The sequence below is a fragment of the Pinus tabuliformis genome, chromosome 2_2 (assembly GCF_031772625.1).
Source record: "Pinus tabuliformis cultivar Carrire ecotype Pingquan chromosome 2_2, CPIR1, whole genome shotgun sequence".
Classification (NCBI taxonomy): domain Eukaryota; kingdom Viridiplantae; phylum Streptophyta; class Pinopsida; order Pinales; family Pinaceae; genus Pinus; species Pinus tabuliformis.
In genome coordinates, this window is record NC_142300.1 from 139,728,498 (window position 1) to 139,752,924 (window position 24,427).

Genomic DNA, 24,427 nt, shown 5'->3' on the forward strand with positions numbered 1-24,427 from the left:
GACTAGAGTGAAGACAATGAAAAATTACTATGTAACAGATGCACCCTAAAGTATGAAGCCTGAGAGAGAGGGAGGGGTGAAATTATTTACAAAACTGGCTGACCTATAACACCATTTGGAAGAACCTGCATGCAAGTACAACTGATATCTCTGATAATGAAATACATGTAGTCTAGGTATGGGCGCAGCCATCCAAAAGACATAGGAACTAGGCCTGTGGTATGGACACAGCCATCCAATTAATTCGACCATGATGATGGTAAAGGTATGGTCGTAGCCATCCATGAAGACTCAGGCATGGTCACAGCCATCCATCAATGAGTCATGTAATCGTAAACCAATCCACATAGCCTGAACATGTGTAATCTGAATTCGAGGTCTTGAACCCATCTGATCATAGTACAAATCCTAACATGCGAATAGATGTGCCGAGGTCGAGCATGATAGAAAATCGCTTGATTACAGGTCAATAATGAAAACCGTTAACAAGCGCGAGAGAAACCACCAATAATTCCAATGGCTCTCAAGGTACTGTCTAGCACAATCCATGAAGTGTGAAGAAGGAGCTGAAGTCAAACACTTGTGGAATCACCCAATCGACGACCAATGATGAAAGTCGACCATCAGGTGTGAAGAACTTGCCATTGAGGCATGCAAGCTCTAAGTTACCAAAGGGGGTCTCTAGATCAACCTCCTGGATAGTGAGCTGATGTCGACAGGAGACGACCCATCGCAAGAGGGCCATAATGTTTCCCCCATCAATGACACGAGATAAGGAATAAGTGGTAGATGGCGAAATAGAGTATCAGAGGAGAGACGAGGGTGTAAACTGCAGAAGGATTATACTCTTGAACATGTCGGCGACACGACTCTGGAGGGGGGTGGCATCATTCAGGCACCAAGGGATCAGAGGCTCAAAGGAGATGGCATGAATCAGATGGAATGAGGCTAGAATGATAACCCAAACCCGTGGAAGGCCCAATGGCGATGTATGGATGTCCCAACCTGACAAGAAGCAAAAGTGTCGATGTTCAAGAGTGATTAGCTGCCATAGACAATCAATGATAAACTTGTTGTTGAGTTCAACCTAGTAATAGTTTAACAAGCACCTAGGAAGGAGAAGCTTGAGTCTCATCATGGTGATGAGTCCAATGTCTTCAGGGTTTAACGAGTCTGACATAGGTGAAACTCGAAGCCTTTTTCATATTTAGAGAGTTTGAAAAAGACATGGAAAAGAAAACTCCAAGGGGGTCCTTTTTCGTAAATTTGTCTCTCTCGAGCCCGAAAAAGTATAAAATGATACTCGAAAGAACTACCCGACCATTACGATCAAGGAGTACTTTTCGTGACTAGTGACTTCAACCTGAAAAAGTAGAAAAAGCGGTTGGAAGCACGTCGTTTCTTCACCGATAACGAGCTTGAAACGACAACGGCCCAGCAATCTTTTTGTGTTTAAACGTTCGGAAAAGAGCTTAAAGGTGACCACCTCTTGTTTCTTTTAATGAGTTAAGAGGAAAACTCGGTTATCTTTTCATTTTTCAAGTCGGAAAAGATCTTAAAGACGACTTTATGGATCAAGTGTATATGAAACTGTCATAATTCTTCTACCTGAAGCTCTGCAAAAAAACACGTCACACGTAAATCGATTCGAGATAAAATGAAAAATATACATAAAGATATAGTTAAAAATCCAAAATTTGACTAACCATATGTTAAAACAATGAGAAAAAACCCACATTTATAAAATATAATTTTTAAATTTCCAAAAAGTACTATAAAAAGGGGTTAATCCAACCATTTTTACCATAGTTACTATTCATTGCACTTTGGAGCACCGAAGTTGCCGAGCTAAATTCGGCATTGATTGTCCATCATTCACCCCGAAACTTGTTCCAGGTAAGTAGTCCTTGCCCTGCGCTTCAATTTCATACCTTTTTCACGCATTTTGAATGTTGCATGTGTTAATTTGGGTGGGTTTTTGGATTGAGCTCCGCCGCTCGGTCATCGCGGCTATAGCCTTCGGGTCCACAATGACCAAAGAAATTTACACATAATGCGCTTCGGTCATCGCGGCTATAGCCTTTGGGTCCGCAATGACCAAATAAATTTACACATAATGCGCTCTGGTCATTGCGGAAAAGTGGTGTACTTCCGTGATGATCGCGAAAAAGAATGAACTAGAGACCTCGCGTCATTACGTCTGTTTTAAAAACAGACGTGATGATGACGCGAACTTATGTTTTTTTACAAATGTCGCATTGAAATTTCGATGAACAAAGTGCTAATCCAATTTTCTTCGTCATGTAGGTGACAATGGTGTTTTTTGGCAAGAGTGCATGCATGATGACAATGATATAGAAGCTTTCGCCAATGTGGGGTGCCAAAATGCATTATGAGCATGCAGATTGCTAAAATTCTTCTTAACTCTGCATCTCCCATCACAACATGATTTGTTGGAGCTACTGATTTGGGCTTGGAATCCCATAGATGGGAAATTCATCATCTGAGGCCGGGATATCGAGTTTGATGCTACAGACATATACTTTTTGACCAGGCTGTCCCGTCGAGGTGAGAGGCCCATTCTGGAGGGGCAATGACCCGGGGGTGATTCCTTAGAGATGCTGATGGCTCAAGTGTGCCCACGGGCACGCAAGACAAGGAGTGGGAAGGTGGCAATCCCAACAGTGGATGATGTAGTCCTTTGTGCTATGCTTTTCATGGTGACACGGGCAGCGGGCTCCCAAGCCCAACATGAGGCTTCGAAGACCCATCTCTGGCTGGCTCTCGAGTGTCTCAATCCTACCATGTTTAACTGGGCGGAGGCAGTGACGGCGAACATGAAGAGGTAGCTCACCAAATACCATTGAGGAGAGATGAAGCAGTTTGGTTACAGATCCATCTTAGTCCTACTCATGCTGGAGCGGGTGCCGGCACTGCAGTTACAGGACACGGATTTGGATTTACCCAGACCACGTGAGACAAGGCCACACGATGGGCTCACGTCATGCCATGAGGAAGTGGCGGATGATCGGTGGCGTGGGGGACATTGTTCCGAGAGTGGTTGGAGTGCCAGACAATATTCATGGAGGATTAGCCATATGCCAGCATGGATTTCCATAGAGATCCTGACATGTAGCTGCCCGCTGGAGGGTAGTGCGTTGACGGTGGTAAGACACTTGATCACATTTTTTATTTTTATTTTTATGATGTTTTTGATTTCTTTTTATGTATATGTCCTAATGAAGAACGCTATGGTATGCATATGTAGGACCAGTGAGATCCGTCGGGCTGGCCTGAGAGGCGCGAAGGGATGCGCAGGGCATTGCAGCACTATCCTTGGCTCCTCCAACTGATGATACGGTGGAGACAGTGGCCCGAAACCTTGAGGGCCTCACAGTAGGGATTCAAGATTATATGGGGATCGAGAAGGTCCCCATAGAATTCCAGATCCACACAGTAGAAGTGGAACCCAGTGTGCATCGCCTGTTGAGGCGGGTGACACGAGAGGTGGTATGCTATAGGGAGAATAACCCACTGCAGTAGACACCTAGGTTTTTATTTCCTGCTGGTGATTTTTTGAGAGACATGTGTCTCAGATGTATGGAGAACACAGACTCTATTTGGACATGTACACTTATTTTTGAGTGCCTCGGTGCGCCACATGAGATATATATATATATATATATATATATATATATATATATATATATATATATATATATATATATATATATATATATATATATATATATATATATATATATATATATATATATATATATATATATATATATATACATATTCCTATGGTTTATTATTGTGTTTTACATGCTTCTTGTATGCTGTTTTGATTACATGTTACGCAAATGTCTGTCTAATACATGATTAGCCAATGCATCAGTTAACGTGTTTAATCATCGTGGAATATGCTGATATGTAATGAAATCAAAATTCCTCTCTAACAATTTAACACGTAAATACAACCTTAAAATCCGATGGTCTCTGATGGAATATTGCCCATTGAGCTAGTGAACGACAAGCTGAGGGTCCAGCTTCACAACCAATGTACGAATACCGAGATTAATCGCCTCGGCCAGTAACTCGATCACAACACTATATTCAGCGACATTGTTCGTGGTACAACCTAAACAAACACCTTGAATGTCTATCAACTCACCATGAGGATCGTAGATCACCCACACCGCAAAAGATAAGTTGTGGGTACTGCGGCAGGAACCATTGGTGAAACCAACGTAAGGTGAACCAGACATCTGCACAAGAAGCAAAAGACACAATAATTGGCAATCACACCTTCACACCAAGCCAAAAACATGAAAAAACACACACAACAAACCTGCTAAAAACACACGTATGTACAAACCAAAGTGCATGGAATTCAGGCATAGTACTTTTTCAGGTAAAGCCCATTTCAGGGCTTATCAAGAGGATTCCCTTCATAATCAATTAGCTCGTAGACCCCTTTCTACAAAACCCTCTTTACAATATAAGGCCCGTGCAACATGGGCTCGAATTTGCCTGCCCCCAGCTTATCATTCTCTTGATCGTAGAGCGGGACTAAATCTCCCTCAACAAAAGAATGGGGATGGACAGTATGGTCAAAGTGAGTTTTCACTCTCTTCTTCTATGCTTTGATAGCTAGAGAGGCTAGCCGATGGGTCTCGTCCAGCCGTTCTAGGTAAAGAAGGTGTTCTTCTATCAGAGTAGTGTTAGGGAGTAATTCGACAGATAATTTCAAAGAAGGGATCTCGCACTCGATTGGAAGGGTAGCCTCTAGTCCGTAAACTAATTGAAATGGAGTGAAACTGGTGGCATCCTTCATAAAGTTCAGTAGGCCAACAAGGTGGAGAACAACATCAAGTGCTAGTTAGACTTGTGCATGCCAACGGTACATTGAATCATCATAACTAGAACCTTGTTGACAGCTTCTACTTGGCCATTGGCCTGAGGATAGTATGGGGTCGAACTATCATGCCACAAGCCTAGCTGGGTTGTTAGCTCAGTCATCATGTGATTACGAAAATGTTTCCCATGATAAGTGATGATAGCTTGAGGGACTCTGAACTGTGAAATAACATGATTAAACAAAAATTGCACCACTGTGTGACCATCTTCAGATAATGTGGGCATCATCTCGGCTCATTTTATGAAGTAATCGATGGCAATGATGATATACCCATGCCCCCCACCCGAGTGAGGGTTACAGGTCATATAATCAATGCCCCATTTTTCAAAAGGGTCGACGATAAAAATGGGGTGCAATTGAGCGGGAGGCGGACACATCTTCCACTGGTAGATCTGGCACTCGTGAGAAGAGTGAACGTCAAGAATGCAATCCTTAAAGATAGAGGGCCAGAAATAACCGGCGCAGAGGATCTTTTGAGCAGTAGCATATCCAGACATGTGGCCACCACAGGCACCAGAATGGCAATCATTCAAAACTCGCTCAGCTTCCTTAAATGTTAAGCATCGGTAGAGAATAGAGTCGGCGCCGAGATGGTACAGGGTATCCCCAATGATACGATAGGGCTGAGACTGGTGGCAAATCCGTTGCTGATCATCCTTAGACACATCGAGATGAAAATAGGATGTCTGCAGATATACAATGATATCCCCATACCAGGGATCAAGGGTGCTAATTAGGAACAGAGTTTCGTCCTGGATATGGTCCTCTAATCGAGAGGGTGCAGTAGGAGATGGAAAAGAGCAAAGTAACTCAGTAAAGACAAGGGATTTCTTAGACTTGGCGGTGGTGAATTCCAAGTCAAACTCTTCGAGGATAATGATCCACTTTGAGTACTTGCCCCCTAGCAGCTGACGTGACAGAATGTACGTCATCGGGTTGCAATCAGAAACCACTATCGTAGTACGCAACAAGATATAATGGCGGAAATGTTGGACGGCACAAACGGCAGCCAATGCCAACTTCTCGATGTAAGTGTACCGAGTTTCCATATCTAGAAGATTGCGGCTGATATAATATATGACATGCTCAGTCTCATCATCGTCATCTTGAACAAGAACCATGCCAATAGTGGTATCGGCAGCGGCCAAGTATAGAGTTTAGTCGCGATGATAATTCGAAGGATGCAACAATGGAGCAAAAACAAGGAGACCCTTGAGACTCTCGAAGGACTCTTAAGTAGCAACATCCCAATGAAAAGGGGTATCTTGCTTTAACCATGTAAAACCTTTAGCCACTTCGGCATAGTTCAGAATGAATCATCTTAAAAAATTCACTTTGCCCTGCAAGCTCTACAATTGCTGCAAAGAAGCAGGGGGAGGAAGATTCAAAATAGCCTCAACTTTAAGGGGATCCAAACGGATGCCCTCTCGGGAGATGATAAGCCCAAGTAGTCTTCCTGACTCAACGCAGAAGACACACTTATGAGGATTAAGCTTGATGCGGTACTGTCGACAATGGAGAAAGATTACACGAAGATGAGCGGGATGGTCCTAACATTTTACTGAATGAGCTGGTAGATCATCTAGGTATGGTTGTACAATGTGTCGAATGTAATGGAATGCATAATACATTACATGTTGGAAGGTAGCACCAGTGTCCTTCAAACTGAAAGGGATATTTTTGTAGGTGAAAGTGCCCCATGGACAGATAAAGGCAGTCTTGTGCTGATCGGCGAGCGTAATATTGATCTGGTTATACCCAGAAAAACCATCCATGAATGAATACATTTCGCTCCCCGCACACTCATCAATGAGCTGGTCAATGAAGGGTTTGGGGAAGTTATCTTTGGGACAGACCTAGTTAATATCATGATAATCAACACAGACTCAAATAGTACCCTGTTTTTTAGTCACAGGGACAATATGTTGTGTGTGGAGCATGATTGTTCGGAGGTCTTTGTTTCAGCCAGATGTATACCCCAGGAAGTTTTGTACACCCCTCCACGCGGGGGTCCGGGGACAAGCGGTCCCCCGGCGAGGGCTCGGGGGCAGCGCCCCCGAAGCCAAAAATAAATGTAAAATTGCCTTGTAAAAGTATAGTAATTTCTAGTCGATCTGGGCCGTTCATTAGGCGGATGATCTGACAGTAGAACTTATGTTTAGTTTAGGGATTTTTTCCCTAGAAGGCAACCCCTCTCTTTGTATGAGGGCATTGTATTTGAGGCTGTGTGATAGATGTGTATTCCGTGAGCGAGAAACAAAGAGGTGAGACTGTGAGAGAAAACAGAGGATATTACAGCGGATTTGCTGTAGGTTGTGTCTCTTCATTTTGCTCGATAATAGAAAGGAAGGACTGGCTGTTCGAGGTGGACGTAGCCCAAACTGGGTGAACCACGTATATCTGTGTCTCTCTTGTTTTGTGCATTTTCTGTGCTTATATTTCTGCAATATTTTATGTGTTCCATTGCTCCGTAATATATAATTTTCTAACAACAGGTATTAGAGCCGAAGGTCTATTTGGCTGATAAACTCACAGGAAAGAAGGGTTCCTAGTTCGAGTGGTAGCAATGGCGGAAGATGGTAAGTTTAGGGTCGAGAAATTTAACGGCCAAAACTTCTCGCTGTGGAAGATGCAGATGGAAGATTATCTGTATCAGAAATATCTATACCTACCATTGGGCGGAAAAAAAAAGATGCCGACGGGTATGAAAGATGAAGAATGGAACCTTCTCGATAGAAAGGCACTCGGAACAATACGGTTGTGCCTTGCTGCGTCAGTCGCCTTCAACATTTCGAAGGAAACCATGACAGAGGGTTTGATGAAGACATTGTCAAAACTATATGAAAAACCCTCGGCCTCAAACAAGGTATCTCTTATTAAACGGTTATTTAATATGAATATGTCAAAAGGTGGATCTGTTGCAAACCATTTAAATGATTTTAATACAGTTACAAGTCAGTTAAGTTCTGTAGGGGTAAACTTTGATGATGAAGTTAGAGCTCTGTTATTCTTGGGCTCATTACCAGAAAGTTGGAATGGTTTGGTAATGGCCATTAGTAACTCCATTTCTGGATCTAGTACTTTAAAGTTTGATGATGTTGTCGGTGCTATCCTTAGCAAGGAAATGCGACGGAAAAGCTCCGGTGAGACATCAGGAAATACTTTGAGTGCAGAGTCTAGAGGAAGAAAAATGGAAAGAGGAAAGAGCTCAGGATATCGTAGTAAATCAAGGAAAGGCAGATCCAAGTCCAGATCGGGGATAGTGTGCTAGAAATGTGGAAAGAAAGGGCACCTAAAGAAAGACTGTAGATCTCGGAAGGGAAAAGAAGGAGATGCACAGTAAGAAAACAATCATGAAGCAAATGTGACAGGTGAGGTGTTACAAGATGCTTTGATTCTTTCTTTCGAAAATATTACTGATTCCTGGGTGGTAGATTCAGGGGCTTCATTCCATGCCACACCTGATAAGAAATACTTTCATGACTATGTTCAAGGAGATTTTGGACAAGTTCGTATGGGTGATGATAAACCCTGTAAAATCGTTGGAATGGGTAAGGTTCTTGTAAAATAGCATAATGGAAACCAATGTCTATTAAAGGAGGTAAGGCATGTTCCAGATCTAAAGAAAAATCTGATTTCAACAGGGCAGTTAGGCGGTGAAGTTTGTGTGACAACTTTCACAGATAAAGCTTGGAAGGTCACCAAAGGAGCCCTGGTAATAGCAAAAGGCGAAAAGGTTGGTACATTATATTTATGCAATGGTATTTCTAACTCTGTTAATGCTTTAACTTCCAAAGGAGCAGACGCAGCATTATGGCATCATAGGCTCGGACACATGAGTTAAAAGGGGATGAAGATTCTTCACTCAAGGAATTTGTTGCCGGGTTTGAAGAATGTTGATTTGGATTTATGTGAGAATTGCATTTATGGAAAACAGAAGAGAGTCAGATTTCTTAGAGTTGGGAAAGAAAAGAAGAATGAAAAATTAGAGCTTGCGCATACAAATGTATGGGGACCTGCTCAGGTATCATCTCTCAGTGGCTCTTGTTATTATGTTACTTTTATTGATGATGCAACTAGAAAAACTTGGATTTATTGTATTAAGAATAAATCTGATGTATTTGATACTTTCAAGAAATGGAAAGCTTTGGTTGAGATTGAGACAGGAAAGAAATTGAAGTGTCTTAGATCAGAAAATGGAGGTGAATATTGCATCAAAGAGTTTTATAGGTACTGTTCAGAGCATGGAATTCGTAGAGAGAAGACAGTTCCAAGAACACCACAAGAAAATGGTGTGTCAGAAAGGATGAATAGAACAATCATGGAGCATGTAAGGTGCATGAGATTGCATGCAGGATTGCCTTTACAGTTTTGGGCAGATGCTGTAGATACTGTTGTTTATCTAATAAACAGAGGGCCTTCAAGTTCCTTGGATGGTGGTGTTTCGGAGGAAGCATGGACAGGTAAAAAAGGTAAACTACTCTTTTTTAAAGCCTTTTGGTTGTGAGGCCTTTGTCCATATTGATAAAGAAAATAGAACAAAGCTTGAGGCAAAGTCAAAGAAATGTACCTTTATTGGATATGGTGTTAATGATTTTGGTTATCGCTTATATGATTATGAAAATCACAAAATCATTAGGAGCAGAGATGTAATATTCAATGAAAAGGTCTTGTATAAGAATCAGTTGCAGGAAAAGAAGCAAGAAAAAGAAAACAAGGAATACATGGTTCTTGACGAAATCACTGAAAAAGTAAAGGTGCTTGAAAATAATAATAATCAACAACCACAACAACAACAACCACCACAACAGCAACATGCACCCCAAACACCCGAAAGTGGTGTTAGAAGATCTACCAGGATAAGTAGACCCGCTGAATGTTACTCTCCTTCATTATATTATTTATTGTTGACTGATTCTGGTGAACCCGAATGTTATGAAGAAGAAGTGCAGGTAGAAACCAGGAAGAAGTGGGAGAAAGCAATGAAAGAAGAGATGGACTCCTTAGCACATAACCAGACTTGGGACTTAGTCAGGTTGCCTGCAGGTAAAACAACATTGCAGAATAAATGGGTTTACAGGCTGAAGGAAGAAGATGGAGGAAAACAGAGGTATAAAGCTAGACTTGTGGTGAAGGGGTTTGCACAGAAGAAAGGTATTGATTTTGATGAAATATTTTCTCCTGTTGTTAAAATGACTTCAATCAGAACTATTTTAAGTCTTGTAGCAGCTGAAGATTTGCATCTTGAGAAGTTAGATGTAAAGATATCCTTTCTCCATGGGGATTTGGAGGAAGAGATATATATGCAGCAGCCACAAGGATATGAGGTGAAAGGGAAGGAGAAACTAGTGTGCAGGTTGAAGAAGAGCTTGTATGGCTTAAAACAGGCTCCAAGGCAGTGGTATCTAAAATTTGACAAGTTTATGTCTGAACAAGGTTATACTAGATGTCACTCTGATCATTGTGTTTATTTGAAAAAGCAAAATGATGGAAGCTATATTATATTGTTATTGTATGTAGATGACATTCTTGTTGCAGGATCTAACATGCAGGAAATAAATGTGCTCAAAAGAAAATTGGCAAATTCATTTGCAATGAAGGATTTGGGAGCTGCAAAACAAATCCTTGGTATGAGAATAACTAGAGACAGGAAAAATCATAAATTAACATTGTCTCAGAATGAGTACATACAAAAGGTGTTGAAAAGATTTAACATGCACAATGCAAAACCAGTTAGTACACCTTTGCTAGCCATTTCAAACTTAGCAAGGAAATGTGCCCAAAGACCCAAGAAGACATGGATTATATTTCTAAAGTTCCATATGCATCAGCAGTTGGAAGCTTAATGTATGCAATGGTCTGCACAAGGCCCGATATTGCACATGTAGTGGGAGTTGTAAGCAGGTACATGAACAATCTAGGAAAGGAACATTGGATGGCAGTGAAATGGATTCTCAGATATTTGAAAGGTACCACAAATCAAGCTTTATGCTTTGGTGGTTCAAACATCTCCCTACAAGGATATGTTGATGCAGATATGGCAGGTGACAGAGATAACAGGAGGAGCACTAAAGGATATGTATTTACTGTTGGAGGAACAGCTGTTAGTTGGGTTTCAAATATCCAAAGTGTTGTTGCACTTTCAACAACAGAAGGAGAGTATGTTGCTGCTACAGAGGCTAGTAAAGAAATGATTTGGTTACAAAGGTTTATGGGTGAGTTGGGTAAGAAGCATGATATGGGCACGTTATAAAGTGATAGCCAAAGTGCCATTCATCTTGCAAAGAACTCAGAATTTCATTCTAGGACTAAACACATATAGCTCAAGTATCATTTCATACGATCAGTGTTGGAGGATGGAGAGTTAAAGCTAGAAAAGATACGCACTAGCCAGGATCCTGTAGATATGCTAACAAAAGTTGTAACCAGGGAGAAACTGAGAACATGCTTAGTTTCAATTGGTCTTCAAGGATGATGATGAAGATGAGAAATAGCCAAGTCCAAAGAGGAGTCATTGTCCAGCAAATGAAGTAGCGGTGGAGTAGCTACAATCATTCTCCAAGTGGGAGATTGTTGTGTGTGGAGCATTGTTCAGAGGTCTTTGTTTCAGCCGGATGTATACCCCAGGAAGTTTTGTACGCCCCTCCACGCGGGGGGGGGGGTGCGGGGGGGACTTGTCCCCCCCGCAGGGGGTCCGGGGGCCAGCGGGGGCTCGGGGGCAGTGCCCCCGAAGCCAAAAATAAATGTAAAATTGCCTTGTAAAAGTACAGTAATTTCTAGTCAATCTGGGCCGTTCATTAGGCGGATGATCTGACGGTAGAACTTATGTTTAGTTTAGGGTTTTTTTCCTTAGAAGGCAACCCCTCTCTTTGTATGAGGGCATTGTATTTGAGGCTGTGTGATAGATGTGTATTCCGTGAGCGAGAAACAGAGAGGTGAGACTGTGAGAGAAAACAAAGGATATTACAACGATTTTTTGTAGGTTGTGTCTCTTCATTTTGCTGGATAATAGAAAGGAAGGACTGGCTGTTTGGGGTGGACGTAGCCCAAACTGGGTGAACCACGTATATCTGTGTCTCTCTTGTTTTGTGCGTTTTTGTGCTTATATTTCTGCAATATTTTATGTGTTCCATTGCTCCGTAATATATAATTTTCTAACACAATATTGGAGACCCAATCTGTGAGTGGGATGGGGTAAATAAAACTAGCCTCAAGAAGCTTTTCAACTTCCGCTTTAATAGCCACAACCTTTCAGGGGTGCACGGGGTGTAGACGCTAGCGATACGTAGGTATCTCATGCACCACTATGCTAGGATCAATGTCAGGCATTTCTTCGTATGACCAAGCAAAGACATCACGAAATTCGCGAAAAAGATCAGTATAGAGCTGAATTTCCTCCGGAGTGAAAGTTACTCCGACATGGATATGCTCGACAATCCCTGGTTTCATAGAGATATCAATGGGCTAGGTCTACGTGATGTTTCCCATATTTCCTTCAGAAGATACTTGATAAACTTGAATGGGTGTCTGAAGGGGTTGGGATGGGAGACAAGGAGAAAATAGCTCGAGACAAGTAAGCATTGCCCGATGGGCAGGGAGAAACGAGGAACGATGGTCATGATCATACCAAGGGGGTTTCTCGAGAGACATGGTCTCAATAATGGCTTCATCAAAAGGAAATATTTCCTTTAAAGGATCCGAAGAAGCGTCATCTCCAAGCCAAGGGGAATGAGCATACGAGTCGAGAGCTCTGCTCGAAGGAGCAGATTCAAGAGGTGGAGCCGATGCAAAAACAATTTCGACGTAGTTGAGCTCGGCAAGACTCAACAACATCTCATCGCCCCAAGATTCTACCTAATCAGTAGGGGGAAGAACCCACAGATCAAGGTGAACGGATATCATATTGATAGGAGCGACGTTAGGAGGTGGGAGTGAAAAAACACCCATCAGGGTAGGATCTTTAAAAAGTCCAGCTCCCACACTCTCATATGGGATGGAGGTATGCTCCACAAAGGGCGCATTTCCTTCGGAAGAGGAGGCGAAGAAGCACAACTAGTCTACTGTGACGATCTTCCCCTGATGAGGGAAACGAATGACATGAAATATAGATGAAGCCACGGCTCACATGGCGTATGTCTAGCTATGTCCCAGAAGGAGGTTGTAGGTAAGATTAGCATCAACAACTTCAACTTCCACTTCAATCGTCTTCCCTTCCAAAGTAATGGGTAGACATTGGAGTATACCATAAGGGCGAGACTCTCTCCCATCAAAGGCTTCCAAGGTCGTAGGAGACTGGCTCAGAGTCGGAGAACCAATAGCCTTCCAACTGGCAACAGACATGATGCAAGTTGAAGCGCCTTCATCAATGACTGTACGATGAATAGTTTTGGAATGGATGATGAACTAAATGAGGAAAGTAATTTGGTGAGGTAGTCTTGGTATATGGCTTTCCAGGTCAAAAGTAATCAGATCCAAGTCAGCCAGATCTATGCCACCAATGGCCGATAGCAAGGACTTCCTCTGAGAGGGGTAGCTCTGGAGTACTTCTAAGGCAGACATAGCTAACGGAGCCTAGGCTAAGTCCTTGACGATGCTGTAGTGGTGGGCAGTACAATCATTAGGGTTGTAAGAATATTTCCGGAGTACACCTTTAGGAGGGGGTCAGACAGGCATCTCAGTGCTAGGTCTCTCGATATGGAGCGGACCAGAACTGGATGGAGGAGCGCTAGAGGGGACCTCAGGCTCTTTCTTGGTAGGCGACAGATACTCTTTTGCCTGAGTACTGATGTGGATGGGAATCGTCTGAGCTTTAAATACTTGAGAACCAAAAGGAGAAGAGGATTGGGATGGATCAGCCACCATTTGTGTTTGTTGTGAGGGAAAAGGATCTTTGAGCGTAGGAGGAGTCCTGGGAGCACCTTTCAACAAACGACTAACTTCAGACCACCTTGGCCAGTCCTTGGTATAGTGATCCTCATCACAGATAAGACAAGGGTACTTGGGCTTGCATTTGGCACCTTCCTTAGGTGGAGGATTAGGGGAATCCTGCTTAGGTTGATCCGCTTTATTCTTTCCTTTTCCCTTATTTCCTTTCGAGGCTTTGTTCGCCATGGTGGACTGAACGGCGTTAACCTCGGAAGTACTACTAGAATTCGGTACATCATGAGAAGTATTTTCATTTGGAGCATTCGACTTTTGCTTCCTAGGGTTCATGGAAGTTTTCTTTGAACGCGGATTAACAGAACCAATGATACCGTCAACAGATGGTGTTGACGAGGCTTTGGAAGTTCCGGGTCTTGGGGCATCAGGAAAATTATCATATAGCATACCGGATTGGGAGTAAACCAAGTCAAGGTACTGAGCGTGTGCAATGGCCTGCTCTTCAGTTACACATGTCCCCATAGCAATTTCCCGTGCTATCAGACCGACGAATGAGGTCGTGAACCAATCGGTGAGAAGCTGATCGGGAATCCAAAACATAATCAAGCGACAACATCGTCTCCATTCATGGATATGATCAGAGATATGCGTAGCCGTTGTCTATTTTAAGGATGTCAAGAGGTGTGTGCCCATTTCATATCGAATCGTCAACTGAAAATGAGTTAAAGATGCCATAGCCAACGCGTTAAAATCCTAAAAAGATCCACGAGATAACTCAATATACCATTTAACAGCAAAGCCAGTGAGAGTCCTTTGAAAAAGGCAAAGCCGGATTGAATCATCAAGCCACAAATTTGATGAACACCATAGATGATAAGTCATGACGTAAGCCTGGGGATCTTCTCCAGCTTTACCATTGAATTTGGGACAGTCACCGGGAATCTTAGTTGGAACCGAGGGCCAATACGGATTATGAAGAATAGGATCATTTGTCAGTTTGGACACATCCGATAATTCCAACGTTGCTAAAAAGGGAAATTGAGGGTTAAAGGACATCTTAGGCTGTGGGTCGGAGGTAGTACCAGAGTTCCAGTCGGCTGCCAGTTGCCCCCATTGATTTTGTCTGGATGGACTTGGCCCCGGAGGGTTTTGTTCATAGATATTTTATCCATAGGGGTTCTAGGATGGCTGACCCTGGATTTTCCCCCCAACATTCCATTGATTACCAACTTGGCCTGCAGGAGCAACATAAGCTTGCTGGTAATTCTGATAAGGACACCTGCAGTTGTTGATAATTTTGATACAGGGAAAATTGTGTTTACCCTTGGGATTGTTGGAAACCATAAGGCGCCTGGGCTCCAAATTGAGCCTAGGAGGCAAGATGCATTTGATAGGGCGGTTGGGATTGAGATCCAACCTGCATTTGAAGATCGGATTGGGTCTAGAGTCCAGCCTAGGGCTGAAAACCGGGTTGAGCTTGAGAAGAAACAATCGTTTGAGTGCTCGGTTGAGCAGGCCCAGAAGGATGTCCTTGAGAGAATTGAGGCTGAGCCATCTGGCAAGAAGGTTGACTTGGTTGAGATTAAGACTGACCCATTTGCCCAGAAGTTTGAACTTGCTGGGTGTTGGGTTGTCCTTGCATAGCTGAAGGTTGTCCTAGTTGACAAGATGGCTGAGCAGATTGGACAGCTGGTTGACCTGATTGGATTTGAGGCTGACCGGCTTTTCCAGATGGTTGACCATACTGGATAGTGGGTTGGCCTTACTGAATGTAAGGTTGACCGACTTGCCGAGAAGGGTACCCTTGCTGGACACCAGGTTTACCTTGTTGCATGTAAGGTTGTCCCGGATTACAAGAAGGTTGCGCGAAATAGGTAAAAGACAGACCACCAGAGGCCGAAGGTTGTCCCTAGAAGGGTTGTCCTTGTGGGCCTCTAGGTTTCCCTTGATAAGACTGCCCGTAATATTTCTGACCATAAGAGGGTTGCATGTAAGACGGTTGGTCTCGATAAGGTGGTCCTTGAAGATGTGCAGGCGATATTTGGCCACCGCTATAACCAGTGGTGGTCCAAGCAACAGATAACGGGACTGTCACCTCAACCATAGGCTGTGGTGGCAAAGGTCCATGATGATAGAGATGAGCCCCTCTAGAATCATAATAATGAAACAGATTTTGAGAATCCGGATTCTGAAGAGCATGCAGGTACTGATCGTATGCCCCCCTGCTAGAATAGAACCAGAAGAAGGTGGGGCACCTAGTGTAGGATCAACAACTCCAGGAACAGGTGACGATGGGCCACTATTAGCTGACCCCAAAGATAGTCCAGCAGTAGTGGTCACAACTAAGGATGTAGTAACGGCACCGACAATAGGGGTTGAAGAAGCCACACAGATAGTTGGAATAGTCAGGACATAAGTGATAGACACATTGTGAATTTGAGGAATAAAGGACTCCAAGGTCAGAGTGATGGTCTGCGACCACATAGAACTCGTAAGGGGGGTCCTAGAAGACATAACATCCCTCAATGCCTTATAACGTAAAGGCAACGTAACACCAAGAGGGGTGATACGAAAAGGTGTAGTTTCTGTTAAGGTGGGAATTTCACCACTCGTTGCAACGAATTCTTCACTTGCGATGGGAGATGTGTCCTCCATATCAGAAGAAGACATTGGGACCGAAACGCTAGGAGGAGTACCAGGAATATCTTCTTCGGAAGGCTCCCAAATGGGGTTCTAGTGAATCTCGTAAGTCTCATCCTTCGGAGTGCGAGACTTAATCGGTTGGATACTTGGAATAACAGGGAGAGTATCACTCACAACCGGTACCTCAGGAGAAACAGAAGGATACCCTTGGTCACTCGAAATGGGAGACGGGATCGATGATTCCGCTAGGATGATGACTTCAAAAAATCCTAAGCAAACTAATGAGAAAGGACCCTACTCAAGATAACGCAAACAAGATCTAACAGGGTAAATGTGAATCGTGGCCGAATAAATTTTAAGACACATGAAAAAAACTTGACCTTTTCATCTTTAAAGAGTCGAGAAAATGACAAAAGATGACTCTAGTCTCCTTTGAATATTTAATGAGCCTGAAGTGACAAGTTCTCAGATGGACCTTTTCTTTTAGGGAGTCCAAAAAGGAACGAAAGTGACTACTCTAGAGAACTAGGCAAAAGGTTTACCAGGAAAATCCGTAAAACTGCATATACACCTTAGCAGTCATATGAAAACCAAGGACTTTCTGTACGACAGTCAATCTTCCCAAATGCTATGTTCGGTGCGTTATGGCTTGTAAGGCGACAAACACAGCTTCCTATGGATAAAGGATGATAACCTAGTGGGGTCTCCCAGCATATACTCGATGGTACATGGGAGAACAATTCCGTGCTAGACCACTATTGAGTCACAGAAGGAGGAATCACCCAACCTTGAGTGGAAACAAAAGTGACTAGGTTTAACGATGTCGGAGCACGTCTCTAGCCTAGACCTCTCAATAGTGCGTTATGTTCTAATGCGTTGTTAGATTTATTCAGTTCATTTTAGAGTTGATCTTGGATTATGTTTCAGTTTTCACGCCTTATTGTATGTATATAAAAAATCCTAAGATGCGGCTAGAATGAATGAAATATCATTTTTCTTTGATGAACACCTACCTCTGGGAGGGTAGAGAGATCATTCCAAAACCAAGAAAACCAAGACAATGAAGCAGACACTCAATGCAAACAGAAATCAATTCCTAAAGTCCATGGATACTACTAATGAGAGATTTAATCATTTTATTTTCAATATGCAACTTGAAATGAAAATTCACTTTCAATTCTATAATGATCAGCGTTGGTGATACCCAGGCAACAAGCACTGATAAAGAGCACACCGAAGCAACAAAGTGATGTCAGCATGGGAGTGCACGACTTTTCCGTGATGGTCCGATTTACAGAACCGTCGCAACTGTTAAGCATAATTACGCGATGAACAGGATACTACAAAAGGGGTGACGCGATGACAACATGACTATTAAATTAAAATCCGCAATGATGTTCAAAACAGTAACAGGCGAACCAAAAACTCCCAAATCAAAGACAATCAATCCTTTAATCAAATAAGGGAATTTCCCAGATCAGGCTAGGAAACTCAGAAGACTAGTAACTAATACCCAACACTTCAAAAGAGAGAAAAAAAATCAAGACAAGAGTAAGCAAGAAAAGAACAAAGGCCAAAGCTCCCTAGTGGAGTCGCCAATTTGTGATGCAGGAAAGTGTTCCCTCTGCGGATAGAGGAAACCCCTTTAGCCCTAGAGTGGGTCTAGTCACAAACAAGGACATATCAACAATAGCTTTCCTTAAACAATCATAGTTGGAGGCCTACCTCAACTGGTGGTCGATGGAGTTCCGTTGCACTGCTCCAGCTTCCGCTTCCTTCTCCTAATGAGTAATCAACCTGAAACAATGCAAAGGAAATACAACAAAGCACGTAACCAGAACAACAATGATCTATTTACTCACAAAGTAAAGAAGTCATGAGCTATCAAGTAAATTACATACGCGACATAGGAAAACATCATTGATTGCATTAATTATGAAATAAGAGTAAGCTTACAACCAAAGTCTTGACATCACAAGCCTTCTCAGAAGGGTCCAGCTAGCATGTTCCTCAAGCATTCACTCTTTGAAGATGGATCTCCCAACACACAAGTCTCTCTCACTCAAAATTTTTACACAAGATTAAGGGCACTTCGCAACCTTCCTCAAGCTATCAACAATCACACACTTTTCACACTCACACTAGCTATCTAGCAAACTCACAAATACTAACAGCACTATCAACAACCATTCCAAAAACTAAGAACTAGCAGCACATAGCAATGGTGAGAGTTTAAATAGGAGAAGAAGTCTCCATGAAAGGTGGGAGAGTGAGATTATCTCCAAGGAAGGTAGCACAAATGATGGAACAACCACGCCAGAGAAAGGAGGGCGACACAAACTATGCCAACAACCAGGTATGGAGTCATTTGGAAGGTCGACTATTGGAACAAATTCGCTCAATCTAGATCATAGCAGGCACATATCTAGTCTTCCATGCTGACATCGCTATTGAATAATGTAGCTAGTCAAGTCATCGCTAAAGATTACAAGCGACAGTCATGCTGGCACACAAAATCAGACCATCGCAGGAATCAGGTGTACTTCCGTCATGGCAGCGCTTCCGGACTATTTTGGAGCACCCTTCAGCATGTTTATTTAGCCAACAGACGTGATGAGGCAGAAAACTTTGGAAAAGTGTGTCATTTGGAAACATCAGAGAGCATTTGTATAACATGAGCATGTATGACTTGGACACGTGACACAGTAGGAAGACTGGAGTGAAGACAGTGAAAAATTACTATGTAACACTCCGTAAACCTAGGGGCCAGAAGGAAGAAGGGAATAAAACAACATGAAAGAAATGGATATCAATCTACTGGCTCACAAGGAGAGGCTTCAAACAGAGAACAAGCTTTCTCAACCTTGTGACTTGGAAAAAAGGGGGGAACTGCAGGGGCCGATGATCAAGAAGGACTAGGGTGGCCACCCTGGGAGCTCTCACTATGTTTCATCCTTCCCAAACACCAATCCACAACAGTCCGACCTTTTCTTCGTAAAGCTAGGGACCAAAAGGAAGAAGGGAAGAGAACAACATGAAAGAAAGAGAGATATCAATTGTGTCTACCGGCCCACAAGGGGAGGCTCAAATAGAGAACAAGCCTCCCCAACCCCATGCCTTCGCAGAAAGGGGGGACTGTAGGGGACGATGATCAAGAAGTCCTAGGGTGGTCACCCTCGAAACTCGCACTTCTTTTCATCCTTCCTAAACACCAATACACAACAATCGCACCTTTTCTCCGTAGAGCTAGGGGCCAAAATCAAGAAGGGAAGAAAACAACATGAAAGCAAGAGATATCAAACATGGCTACCGGCTCACAAGGGAAGGCTCAAATAGAGAACAAGCTTCCAAAACCTTGTGCCTTCGCAAAAGGGGGGAACTATAGGGGACGACAATCGAGAAGGTCTAGGGTGGCCACCCTGGGGACTCGCACTACTTTTTGTCCTTCCACAACACCAATCCACAACAATCCCACCTCTTCTCCATAAAGCTAGGGGCAAAAGGAAGAATGGAAGAAAACAACACCAAAGAAACAAAGATCCCAAGAAAAGAGAGAATCTCGGCAACACGCTAATTAGATGTTTGCTAACCATAAAGAAATCAAACAAGGCACCCAATCAAAAATCATCCCACCTCTTCACACCCTCCCACATACATTATGGCACAACACCCTTTCTAGCTTACAACATAACAAACAACAATCAAACAACCAAGCAAATAAATCACAACCTAAACTTGACCACTAGAAAAGACAAGGGCCACGATGAGACTAGTGTCTAGAGCACGTTACTGAGAGGTAAAAAACCCCCCAACCTGGCACAAGGCTTAAAATGACAAATAAAATACTAATAACAAACCCACCCCGCTATTGCACCCCTCTGTGTACAAAACACCCAACAACCTTTCCAACAAGAAAGTCAATGGGGGTCAAGAATCAAACTCCAAAGAGGAGTTGTCACAGGCCGACACTCAATGTTAGAGAAAGCCATGGACCACAAATAAATCGATGGTGCAATGCCACTAAAGAGAGGGACGTCCATAAAGTGCACACCATGAAACAAAGAAATGACCAAGTCCCATAAAAATCCACAATCCAAAGGGAGGAACAAAGACACAACCCCGTACTTCTTTTTTCCTTAGAAGGGAAGTGGCTCATGAGAGGATGAGGAATTCCCTCAATGGCAAAGTCATGAGATAAGATTGCCACCCTCATGCCCATTAGTGGGGAAAATTGTGATCTCGATGGAGCTCAGACCGAGGGATGGGTTTTTCATTACCTACACACCCAACCCTTCCGCGAGGGTATATCAAGGAATAGTCGGGAGGACTAGGGTGGCTAGCCCAATGGGTTGAACCACTCTTCATCCATCCCATACTGACCCCACCCTGATAATTTCCCTTCATGGAAGGTTTGAACTACCAGGCGCGCACGCAACCACTCCCTCGACCCAACCACCAACAAGAAAGCTCACCCAAGCAACACATTAACTACCACCGCATTTTCGAGAGAACCAACTATGGAAGCCTGCACCCTTGGCCCATGCCTTCCAACGAACAAAAGACAGAGCACTACCACTATGAATGAGTCTAAATTTACCCATCGTATTTCCCAAGCACCCCAACTACAACAACCATGCCCAACTGAATAGATTTTTGGAAGGGCTCCCAAGAAACAAGCTTCCGAACCCCCTACAGAAACCCATTAGGGGAAACAAAAACAGAGGATGGGTGGGACAAGCACAAGCATGGCTTGCAAGCACAGACACGAAAAAATAGGTGTTACCTCAAGACAAGCAACCAACAATGTTCCTGCTAAACGCCAAACCCACTCCCCTATAAACACACCACACAGTCCCACATTGCAATCGAAACCCAACCAACTCAAACTAAAATATAAAATCCCTGCTATCAATGATCCTACTGCAGGTTCACCTACGGTAACCCTGTTACACTTCTCCTTCCTCTAAATGATAAGGTTCAATGAACTTCTCATGATGGTGAACCACCATCTTCAACGCAATCCGAACACTTCACTGGATCATTCAATCAGTAGGAGCGATAGGCGGTGTGTACAAAGGGTAGGGACGTAGTCAACACGAGTTAATGACATGTGCTTACTAGGAATTCCTCGTTGAAGACTAATAATTGAAATGGTCTATCCCCATCATGATGCAATTTGAGAAGATTTCCTGATCCTCTTGAACCTGGAAGAAAAACTCATTGGCTGCATTAGTGTAGTGCATGTGCAGCCCAGAACATCTAAGGGCATCACAGACCTATTATTGCCTCAAACTTCCATGGCCTAAATGGTCGTAGTCTCTCTAAGAAGTTGCCCATGAAGGGGAACCTCTACGTAGCTAGTTAGCAGATTGAGGTCTCATTCGCTATTGGAATTAACCAAACAAATCGCTCCACCAACTAAGAACAGCCATGCACCACCACCCATAGAATCAAGAAAGAGCTCTCAATCTGTCAATACTCACTATGTCTGGACCTAGTAAGTTTCCCCATTTTGAGTCAAATTAAGCTGCAGAATCCACTCCTGGTGGTGCCCTTCTATCAATTCCTTTAAGTTTTAGCCTTGCGACCATACTCCCCCTCGAACCCAAACACTCTGACTTCTCAAAAGGTGCTAGTGAAGTCCTTAGAGCAACATTCGTCAATCCTTGGTGGACATCATTTATGATTGAGACCAGGACTATATGTGATCATCTTCGAGTGCCCAACTTTCATTCTTGATTAATTAAAACATCCTTGGAAAATGCTTTCCCAGTAGTCCATCTTTCATAAATCCAAGAATTTCACCTTTGACAATGAAATATGAATGCCCTTGATAGTCCCTATTAATCATTACTCCGGTCCCAAAGGCCAACACAATAGGACTAGACTCATATCACGTTATTCCATGCTAATATATTCAAAGCATAAGCTTGCTTTGAGCACTCTAATTTTTTCAAAGTAATAGTGTTGGAGTCGCGACCCAGCCAATTAAGGCTAGGAGCACACTACTGACAAAAGAGATAGAAGGACAGGTTCACACCAAGTAGGCAGACTAACATTTACGACCCAAGATCCAACTATGAGCTTTTTAACTGCAACAACTTAGATATATGATACTGGAGCTTGAAATACCATGGCTTCTTGCACTAGACTTGCCCTCCAATGGATCCTCATTAAGGGATTTAGATTGTACTCATTCCAATTACTAGAATTAATGAGCACATTATTGTTATTTATTGTCACTACCTCCCCATGTCAGGATTGGGTAATTTGCACACCTGCAGCCTTCCTTGGATGTGGTAGTCGTTTCTTAGGCTCCCTCTCTAGAATAGAACCCTAATTCTCCACCACCCATCACCACCATGGTAGGCCTCTATCTTACCATCGATAGTTGATAGGGTAGAAAATTGAATGAAGCATCGCCAACACAAGGGTTGTGCGATCCGTCGAGTTATCATGATTCACCAGAGAAGTAGGCAAGCCCGTGACAACCTTTTATCTAAAAGATGCATCCCTTCCAAAGATTCGGGACTTTGTGCATGTATTAGCTCTAGAATTACTATGGTTATTTGAGTAGTATAGTACCATAAAAAAGCTATAACCGATTTAATGAGCCATCCGCAGTTTCACAGTATGAATTAGTTCATACTTAGACATGCATGGCTTAATCATTGAGACAACCATATGTCTACTGGAAGGATCAACCAGGTAGCACCCTCCCACTTCAAAGGGCATTCTGGGTGCTCTCTTACCAAGAGCCAACCTGAACACCCATCAAGTCAAAGAGATATCAAAATATCATGTAAAACTTTTATGCCTTGCACCTCTTGCATCCCAAGAAGGAAGCACAGACAACATGCCAATGACATGGCAAACAAATGGGTAGACCTGCCAAGCCACAACACACCAAGGCCACTTCGGAGTTTTCAACCACGCCCCAACCAACAAGAAGATGAGTGACCACTCACCCATCCCTTAGAAATGCCTCCAAAAGCCTCCACACTCCACACCGAGGCCACCTAGGAGTCCACCCGGACAAAAGCAATGGTGGACCGCGTTCTCCCAATCTCCTGTGACAACCTTGATGCAAAGGAAACAAATGGAGAACAACCAACCACGCAACCTCTATATTATAAATGAGCCCCAACCCTCACCACCCCACACCAAGGCCACCTAAGAATCCACCTAGACAAAATAAATGATGGACCTTGATCTCCCAATCGGCTGTGGGAGCTTCGATGCGAAGGAAAAGGAAGGAAATAAAAAGAGGATGATCGACTGCAAATCCTATCATAGGGAGGCCATACAAACCTCCCCGCCCCACACTGATGCCACCTAGGAGTCCACCCGAATAGAAGAAATAATGGACCTCAATCTGATGATCGCTTGTGGTAGCCTAGACACAAAGGCAAGGGAAGGAAATAATACAAGACAAATCGAGCCCGCAATCTCCCTTAGAAATGTCCCCCAACCCTCCCCTCTCCACACAGAGGCCACCTAGGAGTCCACGCGAACAATAGCAACGATGGAAATCGATCGAATGATCACCTAAAATAGCCTCAATGCAAAGGAAACGAAAGAAAATAAAACGAGACCAACCGAGCCCACAACCTCTCTTAGAAATGCCCCCCGACTCTCCCTGCCCCACAGCAAGGCCACCTAGGAGTCCACCCAGACAGCAGCAATGGTGGACCTCGATCACTTGACTGCCTGTGGCAAACACAATGTGAAGGAAAAGGAAGGAAATAAATGTAAATCAAGAGGCTTGCTATACAATACAAGAACATATCCAAACAGGATGAGGGATCGGGCAGCCCTGCACCCCACACACTATACGTACAGGAAACCTAGGAGATTTCCCATAGCTTTACCAATTGGACAATGAATAATTTTCACCTACGCCCACCTCCACACAGAGGAGGGAGGTCAAAGTGTTCCACCTCAAAATCCTTCTTCTAGATAGGACCCACCATTGATGTA

General features: G+C 43.3%; 1 pseudogene; it reads right to left on the reverse strand.

The window, feature by feature from the left end:
• Nucleotides 1-21,356: 21,356 nt before the first annotated feature.
• LOC149191731 (18S ribosomal RNA) lies at nucleotides 21,357-23,158 on the reverse strand (annotated as a pseudogene).
• Nucleotides 23,159-24,427: the final 1,269 nt, after the last annotated feature.